Genomic DNA, 20,652 nt, shown 5'->3' with positions numbered 1-20,652 from the left:
TTCAACAAAAGTGAGAGAGGAAGGAAAAAGAGAAGGGGATGGAGAGAGAGAGAGAGAGAGAGAGAGAGAGAGAGAGAGAGAGAAAGGAAGGAAGGAAGGAACAAAGAAAGAAAGAAGGAAAGAAAGAAAGAAAGAAAGAAAGAAAGAAAGAGAGAGAGAGAGAGAGAGAAAGGGTAAAATCATCCAGTGTCTGACAGTTTCTTAGAGAATTAAATTCAGTGTGTCATCTAGACACCACCAACATGTATTGCTTCTAAGAGCCAAGTGCTGTGGTGGCATATCTATCAACTTCATTCGTTTTCTCATCTGTACTAACAAGAAATATCACAAAAACCACTAGTTGTATCTCAGTCACCAACGCGTGTCTCTTTCATTATACTCCAACTGACTATGTGATAGATATTTAGAATACTATGAATGCTTAAGTATTATATCATATTAATGTAATACTATCAACCAAATTCATGGTAACCTAAATTTTTCAATCAAAGCAAAACTGATAAATGTAATCATTAATGCACCCTGTAGAATCATGAATGCCAGAAAAAACATTGTTTATAGCCTAATCTGAGAAAGTGATACAAGCCCCCCCCCCAAAAAAAAGGTTTTAAAGCTATTCAGTGTCACATACTCAATAACACTCCAGAAACTAAAATCATTATACCCCCCCTTCCCAGGTGTTAAAGGGCAAAAAATGAAAGTCTCAAATATTTTCTAGGTTATTCCCCTAAAGATACCATTCCATATATGGTTAAACTATGTAAGCTATTATCGTGTGTGTGTGTGTGTGTGTGTGTGTGTGTGTGTGTGTGTGTGTGTGTGTATGAATCATAGCATAACTTGTTCAGCAGATAATAGTGTTAAGTGTTATGGTAGCAACTAATGTTTTACTTCTTAGATTCATTCATGTCTGTCAAGGTGAGATAGCACAAAGTTTGCTAAAAATGTTACTGAGTTTATAGACTTAGAAAAGAGAAAACAAAAGTGTGCCAATTTGGAGAGCTGGCAATTCCTACCTTGTTTAGGTTGCTTTTGCATTTCAGGATTACTGAGCAGGCATTTTACTGACATCAACTTTTCACTCAGAATGAACTTGCATACTGAAGCATCATAAATAATATAGAGTTACTTAATCATATCATAGTAGCATAAAGATCAAAGCCTAAAGAAAGATCTGTCCAGAATTCTGCATAATACTATTAATCAAAGTTGAAAATATAAGATAGTTGTGTTGATAAAAGAAGCAGAACTATATTCATATGTTGTATTCCATTTAATCAATTATATATTTTGTCTTTTAATCCAACAGACTTATACATGGAAGAAAATCATAACATGCTACCTTTAAATACAAGATGGGAAATAACATTAATCAAGTTTACATCTAGGAAGATAAGTTATGAAGATGTTCAATAATAGTCTGTAGTTAAATAAATAACAAAACAGTTATCCAAGAGGGAACACAAATCAGACCAGTTCCAAACTCATTGCTTAAGCATTATATCAGACCATGGCACTTATTATTTCCCAGTTTCACAGCTTTATTTTTTACTTTGTTCTCTTTAGTCTGGTCTATTTGGTGTTATGTATGCTTCTTGTATATGTATGGGTGTGTCTTTCCTTAGCTTCTATGATCTTGTGGAAGATCTGGCCTATGGATTCAATTGAGATTTTTCTCCCTTAATCTATGCCTATGTGACAAAGGTTTTGTCTTTTCATGGTATCCTACATTTCCTCTATGTTTCCTTCCTGTATTTGTGGGCTTTTTTGAATCTTTCATATTCCCTTTTTATTGGTTCTAAATCTGCCATATAATCAAGTCCTGATACTCTGTCCTCTCATTGATTGATTTATTTTATTTCCAAGGCTTTCCTCTCAGTTTTCTAGGTCAACTATTGGGATTTTTAATTCTGTTTTCATTCAAGCTTGAGTCCTCCACCTCGTTTCTAAGATTCTATTGAATTCCATGTAAAGCCCTGGGTTGTCTTTTTCCTTTCCATCAGTTTTCTGTTTGTGCTTTCTGGGGCATTGCTCACGTGTTTATTCCCCTTCAGTCCACTGAGCTGCTTCACTGTACTGTCCTTAAACTCCTTGAAGTCTTTGATGATGTTTATGAGAGTTTTAAACTCATTCTCTGATCAGGTTTCTATCTAACTCTCACTAACAAACATTTCAATAGGACGAGTAGATTTTGGAGAGAAAATAGGAGTTTCATCTTTCATAAATTTTTTTGTAATTTTTCTATGAGAACTGAGCATGTGACTTTTAAATTTTCTGAACTTCACCGGTCTTCTTGAAAGTGTCTTGCAAATAGGTTTAAAAATCAGTCCATAAAGTGTCAAAAACAATAAAGAACTGAAATGACAGTACTCACAAAATAGCAGTTATTACACTTTATGATAAATATAGAAATTAGAGGAGTTTCATAGATGATATCTGATTTAGCACCTTAACTTAGTGAAATAAGTTGCTTTATGTGAACATGTCATGGGAAAAGAAACAAAACTGCACAAAGTCATGCCACCTGTTTATAGCTAAACAGCTGTAAGTAGTTGCATGGGTCACATAGTATACTAAATATACTAGCTCAAAACCCAGGTACTGTATTGATAGTGAATTATGTTAAGTGTTAGTAATTATTTGTTCCCATTCTTAATTCCAACGCTATAACAATTTTTCTAGCAGCTTATAATGGCAGAGCCCCACTGCCTATTACTTAAAAGTTACTTAATGCTGAAATATGAGGACATCAGAAATCCCCTACTCCTTGTGTAAGCTCCTTACAACAGTCCCTATATGTCACTTTGTTGTAGTAGTTATGCTTAATAAATATATTTCAAATCTGTCTCCTTTTCTAATTGTATTACAAAATAACCTTGTTGTTATCATCCATAGACATGTGTATATATTAATTTCTTTTACTGTGATAACAAATTGACACAGATTTGGGAGCTGAAAGAAACACAGATTTTTATATGATTTTATGAATAACCCATTGGTTTATGGAAAGTGGCAGTAGTAGGTTATCCTGTATGGGTCCATAACTTTACCAGTCACAGATAATTTGCTAAATTTGTATTAATAAACAAACTCCCTTCTATTGAGTGGACCTTAAATACAACTAGATACAAAATCTTTCAGGAGTCTCCCTTAGTCTAAATCAAGTGATCAGCAGGACTATGTTCCTTCATATAGATTCCATTTCTATATCTCTTTAACCTTCTTAAGACTACTGGTATTTATGGATTGAGGTCTCCTTTTCAAAATCACAGGTGAAGCATCTCTAACTTGTTTTGTTCCTAGTGCATTTTTCTCTCACTATGGCCAAGAAAATTTCTCTACTTTAAAGTATCCATCTGATTAGATCAGCCCAGTGGAATTGTCTGAGACAATCACACATTCCAAGGTCCTTTAACTTACTCTTCTCTGAATTCTATGTGCAACTGCAACAGATTCATGGAATATGTCTTAGCTATGGAGAGGTCATTAATCTAGACACTGTATCTAGATTAGTCAATGGTCTCTTAATTGATATCTCCTCACTCCAATGTATGTACCTGCCACAAAATCCTCTTGCCTGCTGAAAAGAACGGCCTAAAGTCTCTCAGAAGGCTCAGTAGCTTTGGACTAATATCAAGATACAGTACCAAATAGAGCACTGAGCTCAGAAGGGGAGCACCCAGTGGAGTCATTTGGCCAACACTGCATAGTCATTCAAATGCTTAAATTTATTTTAAATGACCAAATAAGATGAATTCTGTTTTTAATTTGTCATAAGGTCATTATTTGCCAAAATGAAGCTCTTAAGTTAAATAGCACTTTGATTGTAGTTTTAAAATATTCTTTTTTTTTTATTAACTTGAGTATTTCTTATATACATTTCGAGTGTTATTCCCTTTCCCGGTTTCCGGGCAAACATTCCCCTCCCCCCTCCCCTTCCTTAAGGGTATTCCCCTCCCAACCCTCCTACCATTGCCGCCCTCCCCCCAACAGTCTAGTTCACTGGGGGTTCAGTCTTAGCAGGACCCAGGGCTTCCCCTTCCACTGGTGCTCTTACTAGGATATTCATTGCTACCTATGAGGTCAGAGTCCAGGGTCAGTCCATGTATAGTCTTTAGGTAGTGGCTTAGTCCCTGGAAGCTCTGGTTGCTTGGCATTGTTGTACATATGGGGTCTCGAGCCCCTTCAAGCTCTTCCAGTTCTTTCTCTGATTCCTTCAACGGGGGTCCTATTCTCAGTTCAGTGGTTTGGTGCTGGCATTCGCCTCTGTATTTGCTGTATTCTGGCTGTGTCTCTCAGGAGCGATCTACATCCGGCTCCTGTCGGTCTGCACTTCTTTGCTTCATCCATCTTGTCTAATTGGGTGGCTGTATATGTATGGGCCACATGTGGGGCAGGCTCTGAATGGGTGTTCCTTCAGTCTCTGTTTTAATCTTTGCCTCTCTCTCCCCTGCCAAGGGTATTCTTGTTCCCCTTTTAAAAAAGGAGTGAAGCATTCACATTTTGATCATCCGTCTTGAGTTTCATTTGTTCTAGGCATATAGGGTAGTTCAAGCATTTGGGCTAATAGCCACTTATCAATGAGGGCATACCATGTATATCTTTCTGTGATTGGGTTAGCTCACTCAGGATGATATTTTCCAGTTCCAACCATTTGCCCAAAAATTTCATAAAGTCATTGTTTTTGATAGCTGAGTAATATTCCATTGTGTAGATGTACCACATTTTCTGTATCCATTCCTCTGTTGAAGGGCATCTGGGTTCTTTCCAGCTTCTGGCTTTTATAAATAAGACTTCGATGAACATAGTGGAGCATGTGTCTTTTTTATATGTTGGGGCATCTATTGGGTATATGCCCAAGAGAGGTATAGCTGGATCCTCAGGCAGTTCAATGTCCAATTTTCTGAGGAAATTCCAGACTGATTTCCAGAATGATTGTACCAGTCTGCAATCCCACCAACAATGGAGGAGTATTCCTCTTTTTCCGCATCCTTGCCAGCATCTGCTGTCACCTGAGTTTTTGATCTTAGCCATTCTCACTGGTGTGAGGTGAAATCTCAGGGTTGTTTTGATTTGCCTTTCCCTTATGACTAAACATGTTGAACATTTCTTTAGGTGTTTCTCAGCCATTCGGCATTCCTCAGATGTGAATTCTTTGTTTAGCTCTGAACCCCATTTTTTAATAGGGTTATTTGTCTCCCTGCGGTCTAACTTCTTGAGTTCTTTGTATATTTTGGATATAAGGCCTCTATCTGTTGTAGGATTGGTAAAGATCTTTTCCCAATCTGTTGGTTGCCGTTTTGTCCTAACCATAGTGTCCTTTGCCTTACAGAAGCTTTGCAGTTTTATGAGATCCCATTTATTGATTCTTGATCTTAGAGCATAAGCCATTGGTGTTTTGTTCAGGAAATTTTTTCCAGTGCCCATGTGTTCCAGATGCTTCCCTAGTTTTTCTTCTATTAGTTTGAGTGTGTCTGGTTTGATGTGGAGGTCCTTGATCCACTTGGACTTAAGCTTTGTACAGGGTGATAAGCATGGATCGATCTGCATTCTTCTACATATTGACCTCCAGTTGAACCAGCACCATTTGCTGAAAATGCTATCTTTTTTACATTGGATGGTTTTGGTTCCTTTGTCAAAAATCAAGTGACCATAGGTGTGTGAGTTCATTTCTGGGTCTTCAATTCTATTCCATTGGTCTATCTGTCTGTCTCTGTACCAATACCATGCAGTTTTTATCACTATTGCTCTGTAATACTGCTTGAGTTCAGGGATAGTGATTCCCCCTGAAGTCCTTTTATTGTTGAGGATAGTTTTAACTATCCTAGGTTTTTTGTTATTCCAGATGAATTTGCAAATTGTTCTGTCTAACTCTTTGAAGAATTGGATTGGTATTTTGATGGGGATTGCATTGAATCTGTAGATTGCTTTTGGTAAAATGGCCATTTTTACTATATTAATCCTGCCAATCCATGAGCATGGGAGATCTTTCCATCTTCTGAGGTCTTCTTCAATTTCTTTCCTCAGTGTCTTGAAGTTCTTATTGTACAGATCTTTTACTTGCTTGGTTAAAGTCACACCGAGGTACTTTATATTATTTGGGTCTATTATGAAGGGTGTCGTTTCCCTAATTTCTTTCTCGGCTTGTTTCTCTTTTGTGTAGAGGAAGGCTACTGATTTATTTGAGTTAATTTTATACCCAGTCACTTTGCTGAAGTTGTTTATCAGCTTTAGTAGTTCTCTGGTGGAACTTTTGGGATCACTTAAATATACTATCATATCATCTGCAAATAGTGATATTTTGACTTCTTCTTTTCTGATCTGTATCTGCTTGACCTCCTTTTGTTGTCTGATTGCTCTAGCTAGAACTTCAAGAACTATATTGAATAAGTAGGGAGAGAGTGGGCATCCTTGTCTAGTCCCTGATTTTAGTGGGATTGCTTCAAGTTTCTCTCCATTTAGTTTAATGTTAGCAACTGGTTTGCTGTATATAGCTTTTACTATGTTTAGGTATGGGCCTTGAATTCCTATTCTTTCCAGGACTTTTATCATGAAGGGGTGTTGAATTTTGTCAAATGCTTTCTCAGCGTCTAATGAAATGATCATGTGGTTTTGTTCTTTCAGTTTGTTAATATACTGAATCACGTTGATGGTTTTCCGTATATTAAACAATCCCTGCATGCCTGGGATGAAGCCTACTTGATCATGGTGGATGATTGTTTTGATGTGCTCTTGGAATCGGTTTGCAAGAATTTTATTGAGTATTTTTGCGTCGATATTCATAAGGGAAATTGGTCTGAAGTTCTCTTTCTTTGTTGGGTCTTTGTGTGGTTTAGGTATAAGAGTAATTGTGGCTTCATAGAAGGAATTCGTAAGTGCTCCATCTGTTTCAATTTTGTGGAATAGTTTGGATAATATTGGTATGAGGTCTTCTATGAAGGTCTGTTAGAATTCTGCACTAAACCCGTCTGGACCTGGGCTCTTTTTGGTTGGGAGACCTTTAATGACTGATTCTATTTCCTTAGGAGTTATGAGGTTGTTTAACTGGTTTATCTGTTCCTGATTTAACTTCAGTACCTGGTATCTGTCTAGGAAATTGTCCATTTCCTGCAGATTTTCAAGTTTTGTTGAATATAGGCTTTTATAGTGAGATCTGATGATTTTTTGAATTTCCTCTGAATCTGTAGTTATGTCTCCCTTTTCATTTCTGATTTTGTTAATTTGGACACACTCTCTGTGTCCTCTCGTTAGTCTGGCTAAGGGTTTATCTATCTTGTTGATTTTCTCAAAGAACCAACTTTTGGTTCTGTTGATTCGTTCTATTGTCCTTTTTGTTTCTACTTGGTTAATTTCAGCTATAAGTTTGATTATTTCCTGCCTTCTACTCCTGGGTGTATTTGCTTCTTTTTGTTCTAGAGCATTTAGGTGTGCTGTCAAGCTACTGACATATGCTCTTTCCTGTTTCTTTCTGCAGACACTCTGAGGTATGAATTTTCCTCTTAGCACAGCTTTCATTGTGTCCCATAAGTTTGGGTATGTTGTACCTTCATTTTCATTACATTCTAAAAAGCCTTTAATTTCTTTCTTTATTTCTTCCTTGACCAGGTTATCATTGAGTAGAGCATTGTTCAATTTCCACGTATATGTAGGCATTCTTCCCTTATTGTTATTGAAGACCAGATTTAGGCCGTGGTGGTCCAATAGCATGCATGGGATTATTTCTCTTTCTATACCTGTTGAGGCCTGTTTTTTCACCAATTATATGGTCAATTTTGGAGAAAGTACCATGAGGAGCTGAGAAGAAGGTATATCCTTTTGCTTTAGGATAGAATGTTCTATAAATATCCGTTAAATCCATTTGGCTCATGACTTCTCTTAGTCTGTCTACATCTCTGTTTAATTTCTGTTTCCATGATCTGTCCATTGATGAGAGTGGGGTGTTGAAATCTCCTACTATTATTGTGTGAGGTGCAATGTGTGTTTTGAGCTTTAGTAAGGTTTCTTTTACGTATGTAGGTGCCCTTGTATTTGGGGCATAGATATTTAGGATTGAGAGTTCATCTTGGTGGATTTTTCCTTTGATGAATATGAAGTGTCCTTCCTTATCTTTTTTGATGACTTTTAGTTGAAAATTGATTTTATCTGATATTAGAATGGCTACTCCAGGTTGCTTCTTCTGACCATTTGCTTGGAAAGTTGTTTTCCAGCCTTTCACTCTGAGGTAGTGTCTGTCTTTGTCTCTGAGGTGTGTTTCCTGTAGGCAGCAGAATGCAGGGTCCTCATTGCATATCCACTTTGGTAATCTATGTCTTTTCATTGGGGAGTTGAGGCCATTGATGTTGAGAGATATTAAGGAATAGTGATTATTGCTTCCTGTTATATTCATTTTTGGATGTGAGGTTATGTTTGTGTGCTTTTCTTCTCTTTGTTTTGTTGCCAAGACGATTAGTTTCTTTCTTCTTCTAGGGTATAGCTTGCCTCCTTATGTTGGTCTTTACCATTTATTATCCTTTGTAGTGCTGTATTTGTAGAAAGATATTGTGCAAATTGGTTTTGTCATGGAATATCTTGGTTTCTCCATCTATGTTAATTGAGAGTTTTGCAGGATACAGTAACCTGGGCTGGCATTTTGTGTTCTCTTAGGGTCTGTATGACATCAGTCCAGGATCTTCTGGCCTTCATAGTTTCTGGCGAAAAGTCTGGTGTGATTCTGATAGGTCTGCCTTTATATGTTACTTGACCTTTTTCCCTTACTGCTTTTAATATTCTTTCTTTATTTTGTACGTTTGGTGTTTTGACTATTATGTGACGGGAGGTGTTTCTTTTCTGGTCCAATCTATTTGGAGTTCTGTAGGCTTCTTGTATGCCTATGGGTATCTCTTTTTTTATGTTAGGGAAGTTTTCTTCTATGATTTTGTTGAAGATATTTACTGGTCCTTTGAGCTGGGAGTCTTCACTCTCTTCTATACCTATTATCCTTAGGTTTGATCTTCTCATTGAGTCCCGGATTCCCTGTATGTTTTGGACCAGTAGCTTTTTCCGCTTTACATTATCTTTGACAGTTGAATCAATGATTTCTATGGAATCTTCTGCTCCTGATGTTCTCTCTTCCATCTCCTGTAATCTGTTGGTGAAGCTTGTATCTACAGCTCCTTGTCTCTTCTTTTGTTTTTCTATATCCAGGGTTGTTTCCATGTGTTCTTTCTTGATTGCTTCTATTTCCATTTTTAATTCCTTCAACTGTTTGTTTTCCTGGAATTCTTTCAGGGATTTTTGTGACTCCTCTCTATGGGCTTCTACTTGTTTATTTATGATTTCCTGGAATTCTTTCAGGGATTTTTGTGACTCCTCTGTATGGGCTTCTACTTGTTTAATTATGTTTTCCTGGAATTCTTTCAGGCATTTTTGTGATTCCTCTCTGTAGGCTTCTACTTGTTCTCTAAGGGAGTTCTTCATGTCTTTCTTGAAGTCCTCCAGCATCATGATCAAATATGATTTTGAAACTAGATCTTGCTTTTCTGGTGTGTTTGGATATTCCGTGTTTGTTTTGGTGGGAGAATTGGGCTCCAATGGTGCCATGTAGTCTTGGTTTCTGTTGCTTTGGTTCCTGCGCTTGCCTCTCGCCATCAGATTATCTCTAGTGTTACTTTGTTCTGCTATTTCTGACAGTGGCTAGACTGCCCTATAAGCCTGTGTGTCAGGAGTGCTGTAGACCTGTTTTCCTGTTTTCTTTCAGCCTGTTATGGTGACAGAGTGTTCTGCTTTCGGGCGTGTAGTTTTCCTCTCTACAGGTCTTCAGCTGTTCCTGTGGGCCTGTGTCTTGAGTTCACCAGACAGGTCACTTGCAGCAGAAAAGTTGGTCTTACCTTTGGTCCCGAGGCTCAAGTTTGCTTGCCGGGTGCTGCCCTCGAGCTCTCTGCGGCGGCAGCAACCAGAAAGATCTGCGCTGCCGTTTCCGGGAGCTTCAGTGCACCAGGGTTCCAGATGGCGTTTGGTGTTTTCCTCTGGCGTCCGATATGTGTGTGCAGAGTGCAGTCTCTTCTGGTTTCCCAGGCGTGTCTGCCTCTCTGAGGGTTTAGCTCTCCCTCCCACAGGATTTGGGTGCAGAGAACTGTTTATCCGGTCTGTTTCCTTCAGGTTCCGGCGGTGTCTCAAACGCAGCAGTCCTGCTGCTCCTGGGCCCTCCCCCATGGGAACCCAGCGGCCTTATACAATTTCCTCTTGGGCCAGGGATGTGGGCAGGGGTGGGCAGTGTTGGTGGTCTCTTCCGCTCTGCAGCCTCAGGAGTGCCCGCCTTACCAGGCGGTGGGGTCTCTCTCCCATGGTGTCTGGGAGCAGAGACCTGCTGCGGGCCGGGATCCGCTGGTGTGGGACTCCTGGTAAACACAGGAGGTGCCCGGTCCTAGAGGAATTCTGCCTCTGTGTGTCCCGAGATCACCAGACAGGTCTCTTGCAGCAGAAAAGTTGGTCTTACCTGTGGTCCCGAGGCTCAAGTTTGCTCTCGGGGTGCTGCCCAAGAGCTCTCGGCGGCGGCAGCAACCAGGAAGATCTTTAAAATATTCTTGCCCCATCCTGCTGGCCTTCCTGCCTAGGCAGACTTCTAACTAGTCTGCAACTCTGAAGGCACCACAACCTGAGGCATCTCAGGAGAGCAAGTGTACTGCACATAGGGCGACTAAGTAACGGATCACCAGCTCATTGGCTCACCTGGAGACACCATAGCTTGAAGGCATCCCAGAAGTTCTTCTGTACACATGGAAACTGGACAACCAGTACCACAGTCTGAGGTGCTCCCAGTGGCTGTGCAGCATGCAGGACACCTGTCCAACAGACTGAAATCCTCCCTGGTTTTCTGCTGCACACAGGGGAACAGAAACCATAGTCTGTAGGCTCCCCTGGAGAACAGATTCATACAGAACAAGAGCTTGACTGCTCCTATAAAGATCCAAATGTCTGAAGGCCTCCCATGAGATCTGCTGCAGCCAAAGCAACGGATCAACAGATTCTCTGCCCTTCTGAAGACCCCACAGTTGAAAGGCCCCACATGAGGTCTGCTACTGCCAGGGCCACAAGCCTACCAGGAAACCTGAAGCAAATTAGAGACAAAAAAGGAAGACTCCAGACAGAGTCGCCAGGACCAGGAATAACCAGATGGCTAGAAGAAAGCTCAAGACCATAAGCAACAGAAGCCAATATATGTGGGATTCATCAGAACCCAGTTCTCCCACCACAGCAAGCCATGAATATACTAACACACTTGAAAAATCAGGAAGCTGACATAATTCCTATCTCATGAAGATAATAAAGTCCTTTAAGGAGTGCATAAGTAACTCACTAAAAGAAATACAGGAAAACACAGGTAAACAGGCAGAAGCCCTTAAAGAGGAAACAAATAAAGTCCTTAAGGAAATACAAGAAAATACAATCAAACAGGTGAAGGAGTTGAATAAAGTGGTCTAAGACCTAAAAGTGGAAGTAGAAACAATTATAACACACACACACACACACACACACACACACACACACACACACACACAAATAAAGGCAAACCTGGAAATGGAAAACCCCAGAAAGAGGTCAGAAATTATAGAAATAAGAATCAACAAAAGAATACAAGGGATAAAAGAGAGAATTTCAGGTACAGAAGATACCTTAGAAGAGATTGACAGAATTGTCAAAGAAAATTTCAAAACAGATTTCTGACTACGTCTGGAGCTGAACCAGTCCCACAGCCCCCTAACCCAAATCACATGGGGAGAGAGCTGGACCCTCAGAAGTACAGGCAATCCTGAGAGCTCAGGGGAGATGACCACTTCTGCTCACATTCCTGGCCCAAGAGGAACCTGCCTAGTGCCCTCTGGATAAGGAATATAGGAGAAGTCAGCAGCAGGAACTTGCTGCCCCAGAACAGAACTGAACTAGTCCTACAGCTCCCTGCATCGAAATCCCATGGATTCTCACAATTGCAGGCAATCCTGAGAGTTCAAGAAAGACAACTACTTCTGCCAATATCTCTGATTCAAAAGGAACCACGTAATACCCTCTGGGCACAGGGACCTAGGAGCAGTCAAGGGAATGACCCCTCAGGTTTCTGACTACACCACGAGAGGAAAGCCAGCCACTAGGAGTTCCTACACACCTGAGATCAGAGGTAAGACAAATTCTTCTGTGTCAAGCAACCTGCCTAGAGGCATTAGGTCACACAAATCCAGGAGCAGCTCTCTTCCCAGATCCAGCTGAAAAAAAAATAGGTCTACAGGAGTGCTAACACAGGCCTACAGGAGTGATAAGCCACTGTCAGAGAGAGCAAAACAAGCTAAGACCAGAAACAACCTGATGGTAAGAGGCAAGTACAGGAATCTAAGCAAGACTATTTGGCATTATCAGAGCCCAGTTCTCCCACCAAAGCAAATACTGGATATCCAAACACACCAGAAAAGCAAGATTTGGATTTAAAATCACATCACATGATGATGAAAGAGGACTTTAAGAAGGACATAAATAACTCCCTTAAAGAAATACAGGACAACACAGGTAAACAAGTAGACTCCCTGAAAGAGGAAACAGAAAAATCCCTTAAAGAATTATAGGAAAACAAAACCAAACCGGTGAAGGAATTGAACAAAACCATCCAGGATTTAAAAATGGAAATAGAAACAACAAAGAAAACACAAAGGGAGACAACCCTAGAGATAGAAAACTTAGGAAAGAGATCAGCAGTCATAGATGCAAGCAATGCCAACAGATAGAAGAGAGAATCTCAGGGGCAGAAGATACCATAGAAAACATTGAAGCAACCATAAAAGACAATGTAAAATGCAAAAAGTTCTTAACCCAAAACATCCAGGAAAATCAGGACACAATGAGAAGATCAAACCGAAGGATAATAGGTTCAGAAGATAGTGAAGACTCCCAACGTAAAGGGCCAGTATATATCTGCAACAAAATTAAAGAAAACTCACCTAACCTAAAGAAAGAGATGACAATAAACCTACAAGAAGCCTACAGAACTCCAAATAGATTGGAACAAAAAAGGAAGTCCTCCTGTCACATAATAGTCAACACACCAAATGCACAAAACAAAGAAATAATATTAAAAGTAGTAAGGGAAAGAAGTCAAGTAATATATAAAGGCAGACTTATCAGAATTATACCAGAGACTACAAAGGCTAGAAGACCCTGGGCAGGTGTCATACAGACCCTAAGATAACATAAAGGCCAGCCTAGGCTACTGTATCCAGGAAAATTCTCCGTTAACATAGATGGAAAAATCCAAGATATTCCATGACAAAATCAAATTTACACACTATATTTTCACAAAATCCAGTCCTATAAAGGATAATTAAAAACTCCAACACAAGATATGAAATTACACCTTAGAAGAAGCAAAAAAGGGGGATAGCTAAACCTTCAGAGGGGGAGACACACCTGGGAAGCCAGAAGAGACTACACTCTGCCCACATTCTTGACTCTAGAGGAAAACACCTAACACCATCTGGGACCCCTGTGTACAGGGGCCCAAAAAAAGGAGGGGCAGGCCCTTCTGGTTGCAACCCTCACGGAGAGGTGAAACACAGCCCTCCAGGAGCAACTTCAGGCCCTGGACCAGAGGTAAGATCAACTTTTCTACTCCAAGTGACCTGCCTGGTGAACTCAGGACACATGTCCACAGGAACAATTAAAGACCAGTAGACAGGAAAGACTACATGCCTGAAAGCAGAACACTCTGTTCAAATAACTGGCTGAAAGAAAACAGGAAAACCGGTCTACAGCACTCCTGACACACAGGCCTATAGGACAATCAAGCCACTGTCAGAAATAGCAGAACAAGCTAACACCAGAGACAACCTGATGGCAAAAGGCAAGCACAGGAAGCCAAGCAACAGAAACCAAGACTAGATGGCATCATTGGAGCCCAATTCTCCCACCAAAGCAAACACTGAATATCCAAACACACCAGAAAAGCAAGATCTTGATTTTAAATAACATTTTATCATGATGATGGAGGACTTCAAGAAAGACATAAAGAACTCCCTTAGACAAATGCAGAAAAACATAAATAAACAAAGAGAAGCCTATAGAGAGGAATGACAAAAATCCCTGAGTGAATTCCAGGAAAACACAAACAGGTGAAGGAATTAGAAATGGAAATAGAAGCAATAAAGAAAGCACAAAAGGAGACAGCCCTGGAGATAGAAAACCAAAGGAAGAGACAAGAGGCCATAGATACAAGTATCACCAACAGAATACAAGAGATAGAAAAAAGAATCTCGGGAGCAGAAGATTCCACAGAAATCATCAACACAACTGACAAAGGAAATGGAAAATGGAAAAAGCTACTGGTCCAAAACATACAGGAAATCCAGGACTCAATGTGAAGATCAAACCTAAGGATAAAAGGTATGGAAGAGAGGGAAGACTCCCAGCTCAAAGGACCAGTAAGTATCTTCAACAAAATCATAGAAGAAAACTTCCCTAAACTAAAGAGATGCCCATAAACATACAAGAAGCCTACAGAACTCCAAATAGATTTGACCAGAAAAGAAAATCCTCCTGTCACATAATAGTCAAAACACCAAATGCACAAAACATAGAAAGAATATTAAAAGCAGTAAGGGAAAAAGGTCAAGTAACATATAAAGGCAGACCTATCAGAATTAGACCAGACTTCTCACCAGATCATGTGAAAGCGAGAAGATCCTGGACAGATGTCATACAGACCCTAAGAGAACACAAATGCCAGCCCAGGTTACTGTATCCTGGAAAACTCTCATTTAACATAGATGGAGAAACCAAGATATTCCATGACGAAACCAAATTTACACCATATCTTTCTACAAATCCAGCCCTACAAATGATGATAAATGGTAAAGCCCAACATAAGGAGGCAAGCTACACCCTAAAAAAGCAAGAAATTTGTCTTGGCAACAAAACAAACAGAAGAAAAGCACAAAAACATAATCTCATATCCAAATATGAATATAAAAGGAAGCAAGAATCACTATTCCTTAATATCTCTCAACATAAATGGACTCAACTCCCCAATAAAAAGACATAGATTAACAAACTGGATATGCAATGAGGACTCTGCATTCTGCTGCCTACAAGAAACACACCTCAGAGACAAAGACAGACACTACCTCAGAGTGAAAGGCTGGAAAACAACTTTCCAAGCAAATGGTCTGAAGAAGTAAGCTGGAGTAGCCATTCTGATATCGAATAAAATCAAATTTCAACCAAAAGTCAACAGAAAAGATAAGGAAGGACACTTCATATTCATCAAAGGAAAAATCCACCAAGATGAACTCTCAATACTAAATATCTATGCTCCAAATACAAGGTCACCTACATACATTAAAAAAAAAACTTACTAAAGCTAAAAGCCCACATTGCACCTCACACAATAATAGTAGATTTTAAGACCCCACTCTCATCAATGGACAGATCATGAAAACAGAAATTTAACAGAGACATAGACAGACTAAGAGTAGTCATGAACCAAATGGACCTAACAGATATTTATAGAAGATTCTATCCTAAAACAAAAGGATATACCTTCTTCTCACCACCTCATGTTACTTTCTCCAAAATTGACCATATAATCGGTCATAAAACAGGCCTCAACAGATACAGAAAGATAGAAATAATCCCATGTGTCCTATCAGATCACCACAGGCTAAAGCTGGTCTTCAATAACAATAAGGGAAGAACGCCCACATATACATGGAAGTTAAACAATGCTCTACTCAGGGATAACCTGGTCAAGGAAGAAATAAAGAAAGAAATAAAAGACTTCTTAGAATTTAATGAAAATGAAGGTACAACATACCCAAAATTATGGGACACAATGAAAGCTGTGCTAAGAGGAAAACTCATAGCTCTGAGTGCCTGCAGAAAGAAACAGGAGAGAGCATGTATCAGCACCTAAAAGTTCTAGAACAAAAAGAAGCAAATACACCCAGGAGGAGTAGAAGGCAGGAAATAATCAAACTCAGAGCTGAAATTAATCAAGTAGAAAAAAAAGTACTATACAAAGAGTCAAAAGAACCAAAAGCTGGTTCTTTGAGAAAATCAACAACATAGATAAAACCCTTAGCCAGACTAACCAGAGGACACAGAGAGTGTGTCCAAATTAACAAAATCAGAGATGAAAAGGGAGATATAACTACAGAATCAGAGGAAATTCAAAAAATCATCAGATCCTACTACAAAAGGCTATATTCAACAAAACTTGAAAATCTGCAGGAAATGGACAATTTCCTACACAGATACCAGGTACCGAAGCTAAATCAGAAACAGATAAACTATTTAAACAACCCCATAAATCCTAAAGAAATAGAAGCAGTCATTAAAGTCTCCCAACCAAAATCAGCCCAGGTCCAGATGGGTTCAGTGCAGAATTCTTTCAGACCTTCATAGAAGACCTCATACCAATACTATCCAAAATATTACACAAAATTGAAACAGATGGAGTACTACTGAATTCCTCCTATGAAGCCACAATGATTCTTATACATAAACCACACAAAACCCAACAAAGAAAGAAACTTAAGGACAATTTCCCTTATGAATGTCGATGTGAAAATACTCAATAAAATTTTTGCAAACCGAATCCAAGAGCACATCAAAACAATCATCCACCATGATCAAGTAGGCTTCATCCCAGGCATGCAGGGATGGTTTAATATATGGAAAAACCATCAACGTAATTCACTACATAAACAAACTGAAAGAACAAAACCACATGATCATTTCATTAGATGCTGAGAAAGCATTTGACAAAATTCAACACCCCTTCATGATAAAAGTCCTGGACAGAAAAGGAATTCAAGGCTCATAACTAAACATAGTAAAAACCATATACAGCAAACCAGTTGCTAACATTGAACTAAATGGAGAGAAGCTTGAAGCAATCCATTAAAATGAGGGACTAGACAAGGCTGCCCACTCTCTCCCTACTTATTCAATATAGTTCTCGAAGTCCTAGCCAGAGAAATCAGAAAACAAACGGAAATCAAAGGGATACAGATTGGAAAGAAAGAAGTCAAAATATCACTATTTGCAGAAGATATGATTGTATGTTTAAGTGATCCCAACAGTTCCACCAGAGAACTACTAAACCTGATAAACACCTTCAGCAAAGTGGCTGGGTATAAAATTAATTCAAATAAATGATAAACCATCCTCTACACAAAAGAGAAACAAGCTGAGAAAGAAATGAGGGTAAGGACACCCATCCTAATAGTTCCAAATAATATAAAATACCTCGGTGTGACTTTAACCAAGCAAGTGAAAGATCTGTACAATAAGAACTTCAAGCCTCTGAAGAAAGAAACTGAAGATCTTAGAAGATGGAAAAATCCCCCATGCTCATGGATTGGCAGGATTAATATACTAAATATGGCCATTTTACAAAAGAGATCTACAGATTCAATGCAATCCCCATCAAAACTGCAAAATCATCTGGAATAACAAAAAACCCAGGATAGCTAAAACTATCCTCAAAAATAAAGGGACTTCTGGGGGAACCACTATCCCTGAATTTTAGCAGGATTACAGAGCAATAGTGATAAAAACTGCATGGTATTGGTACAGAGACAGACAGATAGACCAGTGGAAAAGAACTGAAGACCCAGATATGAACCCACACAACTATGGTCACTTGATTTTTGACAAAGGAGCCAAAACCATTCAATGATAAAAGATAGCATTTTCAGCAAATGGTGCTGGTTCAACTGGAGGTCAGCATGTAGAAGAATGCAGATGGATCCATGCTTATCACCCTGTACAAGGCTTAAGTCCAAGTGGATCAAGGACCTACACATCAAACCAGATACACTCAAACTAATAAAAGAAAAAGTGGGGAAACATCTTGAACACATGGGCACTGGAAAAAATTTCCTGAACAAAACACCAATGGCTTATGCTCTAAGATCAAGAATCAACAAATGGGATCTCATAAAATTACAATCCTTCTGTAAGGCAAAGGACACTGTGGTTAGGACAAAACAACAACCAACAGATTGGGAAATGATCTTTACGAATCCTACAAATGATAGATGGCTTATATCCAAAATATACAAAGAATTCAAGACTGCATGGAGACAAATAAACCTATCAAAAGTGGGGTTCAGAGCTAAACAATGAATTCACAGCTGAGTAATCCTGAATGGCTGAGAAATACCTAAAGAAATGTTCAACATCTTTAGTCATAAGGGAAATGCAACTCAAACAACTCTGAAATTCCCCCTCACACCAGTCAGAATGTCTAAGGTCAAAAACTCAGGTGACAGCAGATGCTGGCCAGGATGTTGAGAAAGAGGAACACTCCTCCATTGTTGGTGGGATTGCAGACTGGTACAACCATTATGGAAATCAGTTGGAAGTTCCTCAGAAAACTGGACATTGAACTACCCGAGGACCCAGGTATACCTCTCTTGGGCATATACCCAAAAGATGCACCAACATAACAAAGATACATGCTCCACTATGTTCATAGCAGCCTTATTTATAATAGCCAGAAGCTGGAAAGAACCCAGATGCCCTTCAATCGAGGAATGGATACAGAAAAGATGGTACATCTACACAATGGAATATTACTCAGCTATCAAAAACAACAACTTTATGAAATTCATAGGCAAGTGAATGGAACTGAAAAATATCATCCTCAGTGAGGTAACCCAATCACAGAAAAACACACATGGTATGCACTCATTGATAAGTGCATATTAGTTCAAATGCTCGAATTACCCTAAATGCACAGAACATATGAAACTCAAGAAGGATGACCAAAATGTGGATGCTTTACTCTTTCTTTTAAAAGGAAAAGATACCCTTGGGAGGGAAAAGGTAGGCAAAGTTTTGAACAGAGACAGAATGAACACCCATTCAGAGCCTGCCCCATATGTGGCCCATACATATACAGCCACCAAACTAGATAAGATGGATGAAGCAAAGAAGTGCAGGCTGACAGGAACCGGATATAGATCTCCCCTGAGGGACACAGCCAGAATACGACAAATACATAGGCGAATGCCATCAGCAAACCACTGAATTGAAAACGGGACCCCCGTTGAAGGAATCAGAGAAAGGACTGAAAGAGCTTGAAGGGGCTTAAGACCCCGTACGAACAACAATGTCAACCAACCAGAGCTTCCAGGGACTAAGCCACTACCCAAAGACTATACATGAACTGACCCTGGGCTCCAACCTCATAGGTAGCAATGAATAGCCTAGTAAGAGCACCAGTGGAAGGGGAAGCCCTTGGTCCTGCCAAGACTGAACCCCAGTGAACATGATTGTTGGGGGAGGGAGGAAATGGGGGGAGGATGGAGAGGGGAACACCCATACAGAAGGGGAGGCGGAGGGGTTAGGGGGATGTTGGCCTGGAAACCGGGAAAGGGAATAACAATTGAAATGTAAATAAGAAATACACAATTTAATAAAGATGGAGAAAAAAGCAAAAAATGTAAATAAATAAAATAGCCAAGAAAAAGAATACATGATAAAAAGTACATCACAATTTCATATAAAAATTCAAATCATAAACTGAAATAGAAGTTTACAACAGAATATTTACATGCATATACATTAGGAATAATTATCTGGCTAAACATCTATCACCTGTCACAGGTTCACTGAAGGTTTAAAACCATAACTAAGTTATTAGTGAAGTTTTGTATTGATAAACCCAGTAAATATATATATATATATATATATATATATATATATATATATATATTTTAATGAACATGAGGTGTATTTGAGGAACCAGAGCTCTGGGGACGACACCTATCTCACACAGGAGACAGAGGAGTCGACCCAGAGCCCAATTTGGGGAAAGTATTTATAGGGAAAATTACATAGGTAGTTGGCAACAGTTACACAAAGCAAAGCAATTTCACTGGTTTGTTTACATTGGAGCACATGATCTAGCTTGGGCTCAGTCCAACTCCAGGCCACCCTGCTTCTGGGGCAAGCTGACCCCAACTCTTTTTCCTCAGGACTGGTAAGTCAGGCCTTATTGAGGCCAGGTGGTCTACGGCTAGGCTACTTCCCCATAACATGTGATGTTATTCTTTTGTGAGGTGCACTGGCCCTCACAGCAGGGGTAGTGGGGGGATAGTTTAAAAATCTTTATTCTTTGAAATGCAGGACCTCTGGAGGAGCAGTCAGTGCTCTTAACCACTGAGCCATCTCTCCAGCCCAGCCTGGTCAGCTTTCTTATACAACCCAGGACTACCTGCCCAGGGCTGGTCCCTCCTACATCCATTAGGAATCAGGAAAATTCCACAGGCCCATGATGTGAGGTGGTCCCTCAGCTGAGTGTCTCTCTTCAGGTTCATATTCAAGAGCCTCATACTCCCTGTTTGAGCTCAGACTGGTGAAAGACCTCCAGAGAGGACCTTTCCCTCAGGAGGAGACCCCAAGTGCCCAATGACCGAACCGAGGCCACTCGGATGCAATCAGCAAGAGGGTTTATTGGAAAACACAGGTACCTGCGGGCACACAGTCTCTTTGGAGGACTTGCGCACCCAGCAGCTCCAGCATGGGGCTGTTATAGGGTTTGGGGAAGCAGAAGCGGGCGTACAGAAGCAGATGCATAGTTATGGGGATTGGTGGATTTAAACGAGGCATATAGACATGTTCACA

The sequence above is a fragment of the Rattus norvegicus genome, chromosome 1, assembly GCF_036323735.1.
Source record: "Rattus norvegicus strain BN/NHsdMcwi chromosome 1, GRCr8, whole genome shotgun sequence".
NCBI classification, from domain to species: domain Eukaryota; kingdom Metazoa; phylum Chordata; class Mammalia; order Rodentia; family Muridae; genus Rattus; species Rattus norvegicus.
This window is presented reverse-complemented; position numbering follows the sequence as displayed.